Below are 12548 nucleotides of genomic sequence, written 5' to 3'. Positions count from 1 at the left end.
TCAATCATGGGAGTTTCTGCCTTGCTGTTTAGTACAAGGAAGACAGGTTACCAGAAATATAAATGGAGCTGTTTGGATTTTGATTGGATATGAGGTGAATGGAAAGACCAGGATGAGACAAGTGAGTTCCAAGATAAAATATTTGCATATTGTAGGTCATGGTGAGAGGGGAATAGGGAGGACTAGAAGAATAAAATAATGGGTCACCTGAGCCCTGAGGTAACTGTGCTGTAATCCCTCTTGGCTGATCAATGGCGTTCATGTTCTGGGGAAAGACTGAAATCACTTGTAAAAAGGGAGACAGAGATGGCTTCCTTCTTTTTCAGGTGATTCAAAACTAGGAAGGAGGAATAACATATTGGAGATCATAGTAAGGGGAGAGAGAGAGAGAGAGAGAGAGAGAGAGAGAGAGAGAGAGAGAGAGAGAGATATGAAATTACATAGATAGATAATCATAGTGATTTAAGTTGAGTACAAGTTCAAAGTGAGTCAAATGAGTGGTAGAGCAGCCAAAAAAGTGAGTGTGGTTTGAGGCTGTATTAATGGAGACATGTGAAATGAGGAAGTGCTAGTTCTACCCCATGCTATACTGGGTAGCTCAGATAGGGAGCATTGTGTTCAGCTTTGTGCACCACCTTTTAAGAATTGCATTAAAAGTTTCCAAAGCAAGAAAGCTAGGTGGTGTAGCAGAGAGAGAACTGGGCTTGGAATCAGGGAGACTCCTCTTCATGAATTCAAATCTGGCCTAAGACATTTAGTAATTGTGTGGCCCTGGGCAAGTCACTTCACTGTTTACTTCAATTTCCTCATCTGTAAAATAAAATTGAGGAGAATATGGCAAAGAACTCCAGTATCTTTGCCAAGAAAACTGCAAATGGGGTCATGAAAAATTGGACAGGACAGGAGTGTCTAGGTGGCACAGTGAGTAAGACTGCAGGCCCAGGAGTCAGGAAGACCCAGATCGATAGATACTTAACACTCACACACACACACACACACATACACACACATACACACACACACACACACACACACACACACATACAAACTGGCTGTGTAACCTTGGGCAAGTTACTAAACCCAAATTGCTTTAAAAAAAAATTGGACATGACCAAAGGATAGATAGACTGAAAAAGAGATGAATTAATGGGGGTGGGGAGTGTGCTGCCTGCTATGTTTTCTCAAGTATTTTGAGGCCACTAGTTGGTGCAATGGATAGAGAATTGGACCCAGGGTCAGGAAGACCTGGATTCCCAAGTGGCCTCAGACATTAAGGCAGCTGTGTGAGCTTGGCCAACAGCACTTGACCTCTCTCCATCTTGGTTTTATTACTTGTAAAATGCAGATAATTAAAGCACTTACATTCCATTTCTTTTGGTAAGAACAATGTGAGGTAACATCTATAAGGGCTTGGCATTAAGTGCTATACTTACAGACATGATATGTATATGTATATATATATGTAATCATCATCATCTTGTTATTGCTATATCATAAAGCCTATGATGAGGAAGAAATAACTAAGAGCTTGGAGAATGTTCAGCACCTTGGATGATGAATGTTCTTTATAAATCATGTTATATACAGCTTAACACAATGACCCAGATATAGGGTTGCCATGAGGGAGTGTGGTGGCACTATCACCCCCGACTTCTGCTTGCTGGGACCGTCAATTCAGCCCCATATCACGTTAGCTTCATTAGACTGCCTCATTGCATTGTTGACTCATACGGGGCTTACGGTACTGTAAAACTCTGTGACCTTTTTCAGAAAAATAACTGTCTGTTCACATAGATTTTCACTTTGCATCTGTTTTTTCAACTGTTTTTTTGAACCAATGTGTTACACTTTCCATTTATCCCTAGTAATTTTCATTTGATTATACGTGTCTCCATATTCTTGTTCATCAAGGGATTTTCTGATGCTGATTCTGCCACCCAGCACTTAGCTCTTTCTCCTAGCTTTGGATCATGCTCCTGAAGCATGCCATATGGCAAAAAAAATGGTGATCTATCTATGTGTTTGTCTGTCTTTCTGTCATTTTTCTATCTAATAAGGTACACATCTAGAACCTTATGTCTGCCATAGACTTCATCCCCCCAAATTAAAGCCAAATCCTGTTATCTTCCAGGAGGTAGTTCACCTCATCTTGGTGACATTAATTCATCAGGGACAGCTATTTGTTAACCTCTTAACACCCCCCTATACAACTTAGGAGTTAAGAAGAGACAGCTATTAGTTCAGTGCATAGAGTATTGGACCTAAATTCAGAAAGACCTGAGATCAAATTTAGCTCAGACACTTACTAGCTATATGACCCTGGGCAAGTCATTTGAACTTTTTTTGTTGTTTTACTTTCCTCAATTGGAGGGGGATGATAATACCACCTACTTCCCAGAGTGATTATAAGAATCAAAATGAGATAATTATAAAAGTGCTTTGCACAGGACTTGACACATAGTAGACACTATAGAAATGTTTATTCTCTAATAAACACATGTATTTTTATAAAGCCATAAATATAGCATAATGGAAATGATAGAATATAAAATCATATAATGAATATCAAAATCAAATACAAATATGACAACTTCACTTTCTAAAAATGGAGGGGTTAGATATAGTTTTTGAAAATCCTTTCTGTCCCCTATCTTGTGAACCTTTGATTTGAAATCGGTTATTTTCTTTGATTATTTGTTTAAATGCTCCATTACCTGAGACTGGAGAGCAGAGTCTACAATAATGGGATTCATAAATAACTTCTTAAGTGAAGATACAAGGACATAAAGATATGGAAAGTCAAAAGACATTGTTTCACTGCCACTCGAGAATGCTAATGAATACCAACATGGCCACCTCCTTCTTTGATATATACTGTGATCCATGTAAATATTTCCTCTATGTGTCATATGTTCTTCATAGGGGAGCTAACAAATGGTTTGTCTAGGTTTTTCAGTGCTTCATAGATGCCAGCTTAGGACTGGGTCTTCTTTGCTGCCCACTGCCTCTTATTCTATAACCAGCTCCCATGGCACCTTGGTTATATGGCACCGATGATGTCACATTCATTTCTCATACACAGCATATCATTGTCAAGTGAGGCTGCCCCATTGGATGGATCAATGCCCTTGCACTGTCATTTGAGTCATAGGCACTTTTAAATCTGGTGATCATGCAATTTGAGATTTGTATCCATACTGCATCACCAATAAAATGTCACTATTAAATGAATAGGCTTTTGTGACAATAAAAATCTCGGCATAATTGAAGGCATTGCAGTCTCCAAAAGGTAATCCAATTTATTTCCCCCTGTCTCTGCTATTTAATGTGGAGTACAGTTCATTGTCCAAATGCAACACCTGTATTTCTAATCAGTCTCCAATACAGAATCCTCCATTATGCCCCCGAAGCCTTTTTCCTTTGGCAGGGTCCTCTCAGGCCCGGAATTAATGCTTCATAAAAACTTACCTAAAGAAGCCTACCTCTGCTTGAATAGTTCTTCCCAGAATGTCCAGTTAAGGAAGAAGCTCAGGGTAGCCATCTTTCTATATCTTACCAGACTGCTATCTGGACTTCATCATGTCCCTGGGTGGGGTAGAGGGGAGATACCTACTGTCTTCCACTTTTTAACCTTTTTTAATGTGTTTTCTTCCCTCATTAGAATGTAAACTCCTTGAGGGTAGGTACTTTCTTCTCACTTTTATTTTTGTTCCCACTGTTTAGCACAGTGTAGCACACAGTAAGTGCTTAATATATGCTTGTTGACTAACTGACTGACCAAGAAAAATAGTGATGCATAAGCTCAGTGACTTGCCTATCTATGTGCATGTCATGATAGTCTTCATCCACTTGCTTTTTCCTGTGTGGACTGTTAATGGGATAGGCTAATCTCTTAAGGGTGCCTATAATTTTCATGTACCAATCCCATTAGTAATTTGGATGACAGTCATTACAATGTTATTCACACATAGGAAACACACCCATAGGGGTACAGGTCCAGATGTACAGGAGTCACATTATCTGCAGACAATTCCTCTTCCAGTTGAACTACATACAGTATAGCACATGATCAAAACAAGGATGTTTTATGACTGTGCATTCCCCTGGTTTATATGAACTTGACAGTGATATTTAAAAGGGAGTTGAACAAAGCAATCTCTGAGGTTCCACCTCATGGCATCTTATAAATTATTAATGTATCAATGAGAAACACCATGTTTCAGAATGGCCTTTGAGCTTGTGCTTTCTGCTATCAAAGCAAATGTGTTTGTGCATTGTTATTAAGAAGCAGAGAATCAACATCATGTGATTTTTGTGTTCTCTGTCTCCCTGAGTTACTAGTGGATGAACAAGGGCTTGTTTGAATAAGTTGGGTTGAGTTTCTCTATTCTAGGTGCTTTTCATTTTGATATTTTCTTCTAATTCAGTCTTGATTTTTAATCTTTGCTTTAGCCAGCAGATGAGCTGTAGAATACTCAGAGCTGATTCTCGAATTATTTAATGAAAATTATTTATATTTTTATTATTATATATAATTATGTATTATATGTTTATATTATTAATTATTATAAATAATTATTTAATAAAAACATTTCCTGTTTTCATAAAGATATGTACATACACATATGTATGTGAAAATATACATACATATGTGTACTTTGTCCAGATTTGTGATTTCATGAGTTTCAGGGCACTGAATGTGAAGACTTCCCTCCACCATCAATCATGGGTAACAAGATCTTCAAATATTTATTCTTTGGGCACTAAGAGGGTACATGGATTGCTCATAAGCACACAGTCGGTATGGCCGGGTCTTCCTGGTTTGGCTCCTGTGGTAGCCATCTGTCCAATCATTGACACTGTGTCTTTTAAGAAAAAGATTTCTTTTTCTCTTGTGATGCAGTTTGTTGGTTGCTTCAAGAGATGAAAAATGCCCTTAAATCTTCAGGACAAAGATCAGGGTCTATCTTGCAATGCTAAGTTTTTCCATCACTTAGTGTTTGCTGTTTCGAGATCAGATGGGTAGATGATGTCAGTTTCAATTCCAGGACTCACTTCATTGTGCATTCTGCTCATTCCAAGAAGCCATCTTTGTATTCCACCCATCTCACATTTGTGACTATGATATATACTGGGATGTAAGTGGAGAAGTGAGACAAATACACACTCCCATAAGTCCTTTTGTGAAAATGCATCATGAAGGGCAGAGAAGAGGATCTTCTAGGTGGTTGTGAGTGACCTTGGTGCCTGTCTGCTCTCTGCCTCTTACACAACACCCTGGATGAGGAGCCCTCCAGCTTCTATCCCTCCAGAGCTCTGAGGGGGCAGCCAGACCCTCCTGATACTGCCTTTGGGAGATCTAAAATTTTGAGTAAGTCTGCTAATACTGAGTAAAGCTGTGCAGCCCAGAGAGATGAGGGACGTAGCCAAATCACAAGTCTCATTGTTACAGGATAAGCATGATCTTGACTTGGAGCTTCTTCTGATTTCCTCAACTTTTAGTACCCTCCTTCCCTAAATACCTTCTCTCATACCGGTGTCTTTGTCCTTATCTGGTTTATATATTCTCATCTAGATTTCCTGTCTTGCCCTTTAGATGGCAAACACCTCCCAAGAAAGGATAGGCTCTCTCCCTTTGTGTCACTTGCATCCCCAGCACATGGTACAGTGGCTGGCATGTAGAAGGTTCTTAATAAGTGCTTGCTGATTGATTGATATCAAATCTTACACCTTGAAATTGGAAAAGATAACAAGACTTCAAGCCAGACATGAGTTGTTGCCTAGCCCCTGCTACTGAAAAACTTTAGGAAGGTCCCTTCTCAAGACTTCAATTCCCTCTTCTGGATAATGAGACGTGTGGACTAGGTGATCTTTCAGGGTTCCTTCACATGCTAGCATTCTATATTTATTAGAGACTATTCCCTACAACCTTATCCCTTTACAAATGGGGAAACTGAAGCTCATAGAGGGTACTTGCCCAAGGTCATACCATTAAGCATTGGTAGAACCAAGGATACCTCTCAGGTCTTCTGACTCCTATTCCTAGGGGTTTTATATTATATCCTGCTGCATCTGTATGTACCATAATGAAATGTCTTCATTAACTCAGAATAATGAGGGAGCAGGAAAGGAAAGGTAGCAATGAGAAGAGCCAATCCATTACCTCATCCCTAATTTCAGTGATTGCTCAGTGCTTCCTCTGAGACATATTTTCTACTGCTCCCTGAAGAATCTTAAGCACTTTTCCTCAATTCATTATCTCCCCTGTACCTCCATCACTATTAGGAAGGGAAGGAAGGCCAGGAGGACTTTTTCAGCTAGAGTTCTTTCATTGGACAAGGAGTATAATCAGTAAGAGGGCGCATCGTCTCAGAAGCCTCCATATTCAGTGAGAGTATGACCTGCTGCTCTTCAATTTGTAAAACATATATACTACCTAGACTTGGCCATTAAGCGTCATGAATCCCATGTCATTTAGGTAATATGACAATTATGGGATTTGATAGTGACCCGTTAGCCTTTCTCAAAGGCATGGGCCCATTTCATCTTGATCGATTTTTGATAGTCCCTTGAGTCTGAAAAAAATGAGAATAATGTACTGAGAATGCCTTCTGCTCCCAGATCCTTTAACCAGTGAACTGAATTTTGTGTCTATGTGAGTGTGTGGTTTTGGGTCTGAATGATATCAGGTAAAGACTGGTAAGAGCCTTGATGTACAAAATCACAGAATTTAAGAGCTTGGAGCAATCTCAGAGCTCTGTCCCTCTGTGATGATTTCCTATTTTTTTTGTATATGGCTTATTTGTACATAGCTATTTGTATATTGTCTCTCCCCTTTGATTATGAAATTCTTGGGGGCAGAGACTTTCTTTTGCCTTTCCTTGTATTCCCAGCATTTAGCTTGGTACACAGTAGGCACTTAATAGATATCTATTGATGGATTGACATCTAGTCCAACTATTACTTGCTTATATATTTCGACTATACTAATCTCCACAAGGGTTCACTTTCCTTTGCCCTTGGTGCCTGGCTATTCTCATCTCAACCTGAATAAGCATTTTCTTATCCAGCACCCTGGATGAGTGGCCACCTAGTCCCTACTACCAGAACCCTGATGAGGAGGCAGCCAGCCCCTCCCGATGCTGCCTTTGGGAGATCCCAAGCTTTAGCAGTGGACAGCTTGTTCTCGTTGGCTAAGTTCTAATCACCAATAGCAGCATTTGTAGAACACTTCAGAGTTTGCAAAGCACTCTGCATGGTTTATCTCATTTGATCCTCATGTGAACCATGAAGTGGGTGCTATTATTATCCCATTTCTACAGATGAGGAAACTAAGGCTGAGAGAGACATTCAATAGTTGTACTGGCTCCCACAGCTAATAAACGCTTGAGACAGGATTTGAATCCACTTATTGCTGACTTCCAATCTTGGACTCCACTGGGTCACTGGATGGACTCCATTCACTGGGTCACCAATGGGAATATATCCACTGGGTCACTGACTGGACTCTAACCACACACTGTTAGTTTTTCCTAATATTGAATCTGAATGTACCTCTTTACTTTCCATCCCCTGCCTAGATTTGCTTCTTGGGGTAAATCAGAAGTAACTCATTCTTTTTTGTCCCCCAAGAAGGACCTCCAAATACTTGAAGACAGCTATCATCCTCGACTCCACTCATATGGCATGAATTTCTAGCTTTCTAAGAACTTGGTTACCCTCTTTTGGAAGCTCTCCAGCTTCTCATCATCTTTCCTAAAATTTAAGCTCCTTTCTCCTCACCCCCCAAAAAGTATTGAACACCATTTCCAAAAAGGGCAGAGTATTGAGGGATATTGACTTCCCTTATCCTGGATGTTCTGGCTCTTTTGGTGCATCCACAAACCACACTAGATTTTTATGGCTGCCATATCATATTGTTCACGCACATAGAGTTGATCTGATTTCACCAATGGGTTTGTTCATTTGAACCACATATGTACTTAGTGGATAAGCATGACCATTCTTTCTGAGTTGCAGAGAAATGGCTGTTGAACTGGTCAAAGTCTCTACATATTCATGATTCTCTTTACCCTGGATTTTGGAGTTGCAACCTATTTACTTGGCTCTTTTTCATTCAACATTTTTCTGTCCCCATGGCATCCTTCATTTAGAAGCATGGGGGATGTTTATACTCAATTTTAGCAATTTGTTTTGAGATCTTGGTTCTGTCTCCTCCATGCCCCAATTTTCTGGAAAATCACAGAACTGTAGATTTTGCAGCAGCTGGCTCAAGATGATGAACATTGCTAGAATTTGTAGAATGCTGTCAAGTTTACAAAGTGCTTTCAAATATTATCTTATTTTGTCCTCACAACAATCCTGGAGGTTGGTGCTATTATCACAATTTTTAACAGATGAGGAAACCGAGGCTGAAGTTAAGTGATTTGTCGAGGGTCACACAAGTATTAAATATCTAAAACTAGCTTTGAACTCTAGTCTTCTCTAGAGTTAACTATAATACACCCAACAATAGTTGTTCACCTTCTGATTCAAGACCTCCAAACATGGGAATTCAATTTCTTGACATAGATATCCAATTCTATTTATGGGGAACTTTATTTTTTAGAAAGTTCCTCCCCCCCAAAAAAAAAAATAAAGCCTCAAGTGAACACTTTGCAATTTTTACCTTCTCCCTGTGGCTGAACACTGGGGCCAAACAGAACAAAATAATTCTGGTACTTGGCATAGAGTGGCACGCCTAAAGTCAGAAAGACCTGAATTCAAATCCTGCCTCAGACTCTGGCCAAGTCACTTAACCTGTTTGCTTCAGTTTGGGGAATAACAGAATCTCAATGAAAGGGTTCTTATGAGAATCAAACAATGCTGTAATTATAAAGTGCTTGGCATCTTTCCTGGCATGTAGTAAGCACTATAGAAAGTCTGGCGGCAATAATGAAGATGATGATGAAGATGATGATGATGTTAAGAAGGATTTGTTAATCACTTGCTCTATACCTGGTACTGTGGTGGAAATATGTAATTACTCCTCCTTAGGACAACATTTCTTGTACTTAAAGTCCATCATGCTCCCCCCCCCTAGGTGTTCCCTTCTATGAATAAAATCCCCCCAATCCTGGGAATGGATACTCCAATCTCAAGGTCCAACTCTCTTCACCTCCTTTGTTGCCTCTCCTGGACACTGTTCACCTTGTCAATATCTTCCTTATACATTGCTCTGCCTGTCCTCCAAAGCACCCATCTCCTCTTTAACAGCTTCTGCCCTGGGTTTCCTTCCCTGCTTTAGCTCATTTCCCTCCTCCTCTTCTTTCTACAATAATCAGTAGAAATGCTCAGCCTGTAACCATATCTGTCTGTCTATAAGATTCTCAGGGAGGTTTGCATCCTCGATTCCAATAATGGTACCAAACATTTCCAAGAGCTGCACTAGCCAAGGAATCTAGTGGAGGCCTTCAATTCTTGTTCAGAGGCATGAATCCTATCACTTTTGCAGAATACCATGCATGGATCTGTTTCTGTCTGCTTAAGGAGAGGAAATATATCCTGTTATGAAATTCATTCTCCACTGGCCTTTGTAAGGCAATAACCAGCCATGCAGTGCCATCTGGTGGGCATCAGTGATCATTGCATCTTATGTAAAGAATCTTCCCCTTCTTTCTTCCTGAATTCTTTCCCCCTGGAAAAACCTTTGGTTATAGAATAACCATCTCCTCCTATAAGGATCTTTTAGTTACACTTACACACTTCCATAGAATGCTAACTCCCCTCTTCCACCACAGAATGTCAGCTCCTTGAGGGCAGAAACTCTTGTCTTCTGGGCCTTACACCAGTCATGGAACAGAGTAGGGACTTCATAGTGCTGATTGATCGATGATTCATTGGGTTCCAGTAAGATGATTATTTTGGTTTCTGGACATAGTCAATGAAATCATAAGAATATGAGATTAGGAGTTAGCAGACAGCAATAAAGAGAATGTATTCATCTGGAATTAAAGAGCCATCATTCAGATCTGACCTCTACCACTTCTCTGAACCACCTCAGGCCTAACCTGAACCAACCTAACATCGCTGTGCCTCAGTTTCTTTATAAGGAACACGAGGTGTTTGAACTATCTGTCCTCATATGTACCTTACCTCTCTATACTTATAATCAGGTTTTGCATCCTTATTCTACAGTTTACTAGCTGTTGAACCTAATCATTTCTGCAGCTGAGCCTCCTTTGTTAGATATTGGGCTTGGATTGGTTGACAAAGGTCCTTTCTAGCTCTGAATTCAATTAAACTCTCCTGCCACCAAAGGGACTGAGAATCATAGAACATTAGACCTTGAAGGAATCTCAGTAATCTCATCAGGCAACCTCTATAATTTACAGATGGCAACCTTGACAAGAAAAGGATTTGTTCAGACTCATGCTGGTAGTTACCAACAAAGCCAGAAATAGAAATTGGTTCTACTGGCTCTCGACCCAGTGATCTTCCTATGGTGCTGTGATCCCAGGAAGCCTAAGAAAGCAACTGGGAAGATCAGCTACCTTCAGGAGCCCTGGGTTTCCAAGCCACAGACTCTAGTCTGTCTTGGAGTCTCATATGTCCGTCCATCAATGACTGTAATAAACGCACGTGCTCCCTAATGACTCTGAATCTGTCCTCCTATGAGCTCTTGGTATTTGGAGTGAGTGCCACACACACCGGCTTCACTGGCCCCATACTTACTGCAATATTTTTCTGATATATTTCATCTGAACATGTGTCCAATACCAATCAACTCTTATAACTACTGATTTTGTCCCTACACCCATTACATTGTATTTATTTTGTGCATGTATTGTATATATATGTGTACATTGATGCAAATATGAATGCTTATGCACGCACATATATTTTTGTGTGGGTGTAATATATATTTTATATATGTATTTACATATATATTTGTACATATGTATACATGTCTGTTATTCCTGTTTTCTCCTTTTTTGAATATAAGCACCTTGAGGGCATAGAGTACATTGTTTTTGTCTTAGAATTCTGAACATTGGCATGTAGTCAGGTCTCTATATAAGACAAGGGACCCACTCCCATCTTATAATTAATTGCAGAAGGCCAGACAATTGGATGAATCAATCATTCAAAATAAACTGTGTAAGACAAATCCTCAATCAATTTGAAAGCATCCTAGGGGATTTGGGGCCATTGGTTGGAAGCATGTGACATCACCCAAGGTGGTTGCTTGATAAAAGCCTGTCATATTTCTTGGGTGATAAATGAAATAGAAACCCAATTTACAATCACCCAGACAAGTATCAAGACAGTGTTATTATGACACAACTCTGGCCATGACTGTAAGAGGGAATCATGTGACAGGTGGACATAATTTCTTTTTTTACTTTTCATCTCAATACTCCACGAGTTGGGGAGACCTATGAAAGCCAGCAGAGTGTGCATTGTTGGCCAGAGGTAGTAGAAATGTCCCCAGAGTGGTAGTAGCCCATGACAGAAGAAGGACTCTAAGATTGGTGTGAAAAGCATCCTCTGAAGACTGGTGATAGTGTTCAGGAGGGAGACCCCGATGGCAAATACGAATGTCAGCTAAAGACTCTAGAAAGGCACTATTCCTCAGAGCACAGAATAAAGCTGAATATCAAGGGAACTCTGTGAGGACTCTATGAAGAGAGAAAGAGACTTTTGGTATCCAGGAGGTATGAAGTACCTTTAACAATACATGTTCTGTACATAGGAAGAACTATATGGCGCAGTAAATGTATCACCAGGTCTGAAATCAATAAGACCTGAGTTCAAATCTGGCCTTAGATCCTTACTAGCTGGGTGATTTGGGCTCTTGTCTGCCTCAGTTTCTTCATCTACAAAATGGGGATAATGGCACCTATCTCCCAGGGTTTTCCTGAGAATCAAATGAGATGATCGTTGTAAAGTGGTTAGCCCTTTGTAAGGTCTTTATAAAGGTTAGCTATGATGCCAATGCTGAAGATGGCGGTAATGATGGTGATATATACTTCATTGCCTTCACACACTCAGCTTAAACCTTCTCTTACTCTGCATTTTATATGTAGCTATGGAAGAATGTACCCCAAGGTCTTGGGGAGAAATGCTTCTCACCAACTCTTTTTTTTGGTTTCCCACCTTAGGAAATATCTTCATTAAATGTAAAATGTGTCTATTGATCCATGGTCAATGAGGATTACTCTGTCAGGAGCTCATGGGTGGCAGTACACCCCAACACCCTTGGTGATATCTAGAAGCCTGAGAGGAGCAGGCGTGATGATGCTCGTGGTGGTTGGGGCAGAAAATCCGAGTGGGTGCTATGCTGAAATATGTCAGCCATTCATTATGTTGTCAAAGCAGTCGATGATCTCCCAATACCTATGGAGAGATATACTGTGGGTGTTAATGGACTTATTGTACATACCAACTAGAAATTACTCAACAGAAGAAACGTGAAGAATGTCACTAAAGGAATATATAAGCAGAAAACAAAAAGTAGTCTCTATGTAATCAAACTGAAGAACACTTAATCACTGCATAGCCTTGTG

Source organism: Petaurus breviceps, unplaced genomic scaffold (genome assembly GCF_028583685.1).
Source record: "Petaurus breviceps papuanus isolate PSGF00001 unplaced genomic scaffold, PetGlider_PUasm1.0 173, whole genome shotgun sequence".
Classification (NCBI taxonomy): Eukaryota; Metazoa; Chordata; class Mammalia; order Diprotodontia; family Petauridae; genus Petaurus; species Petaurus breviceps.
The sequence above is the reverse complement of the archived record's forward strand: the minus strand, read 5'-3'. Positions refer to the sequence as shown.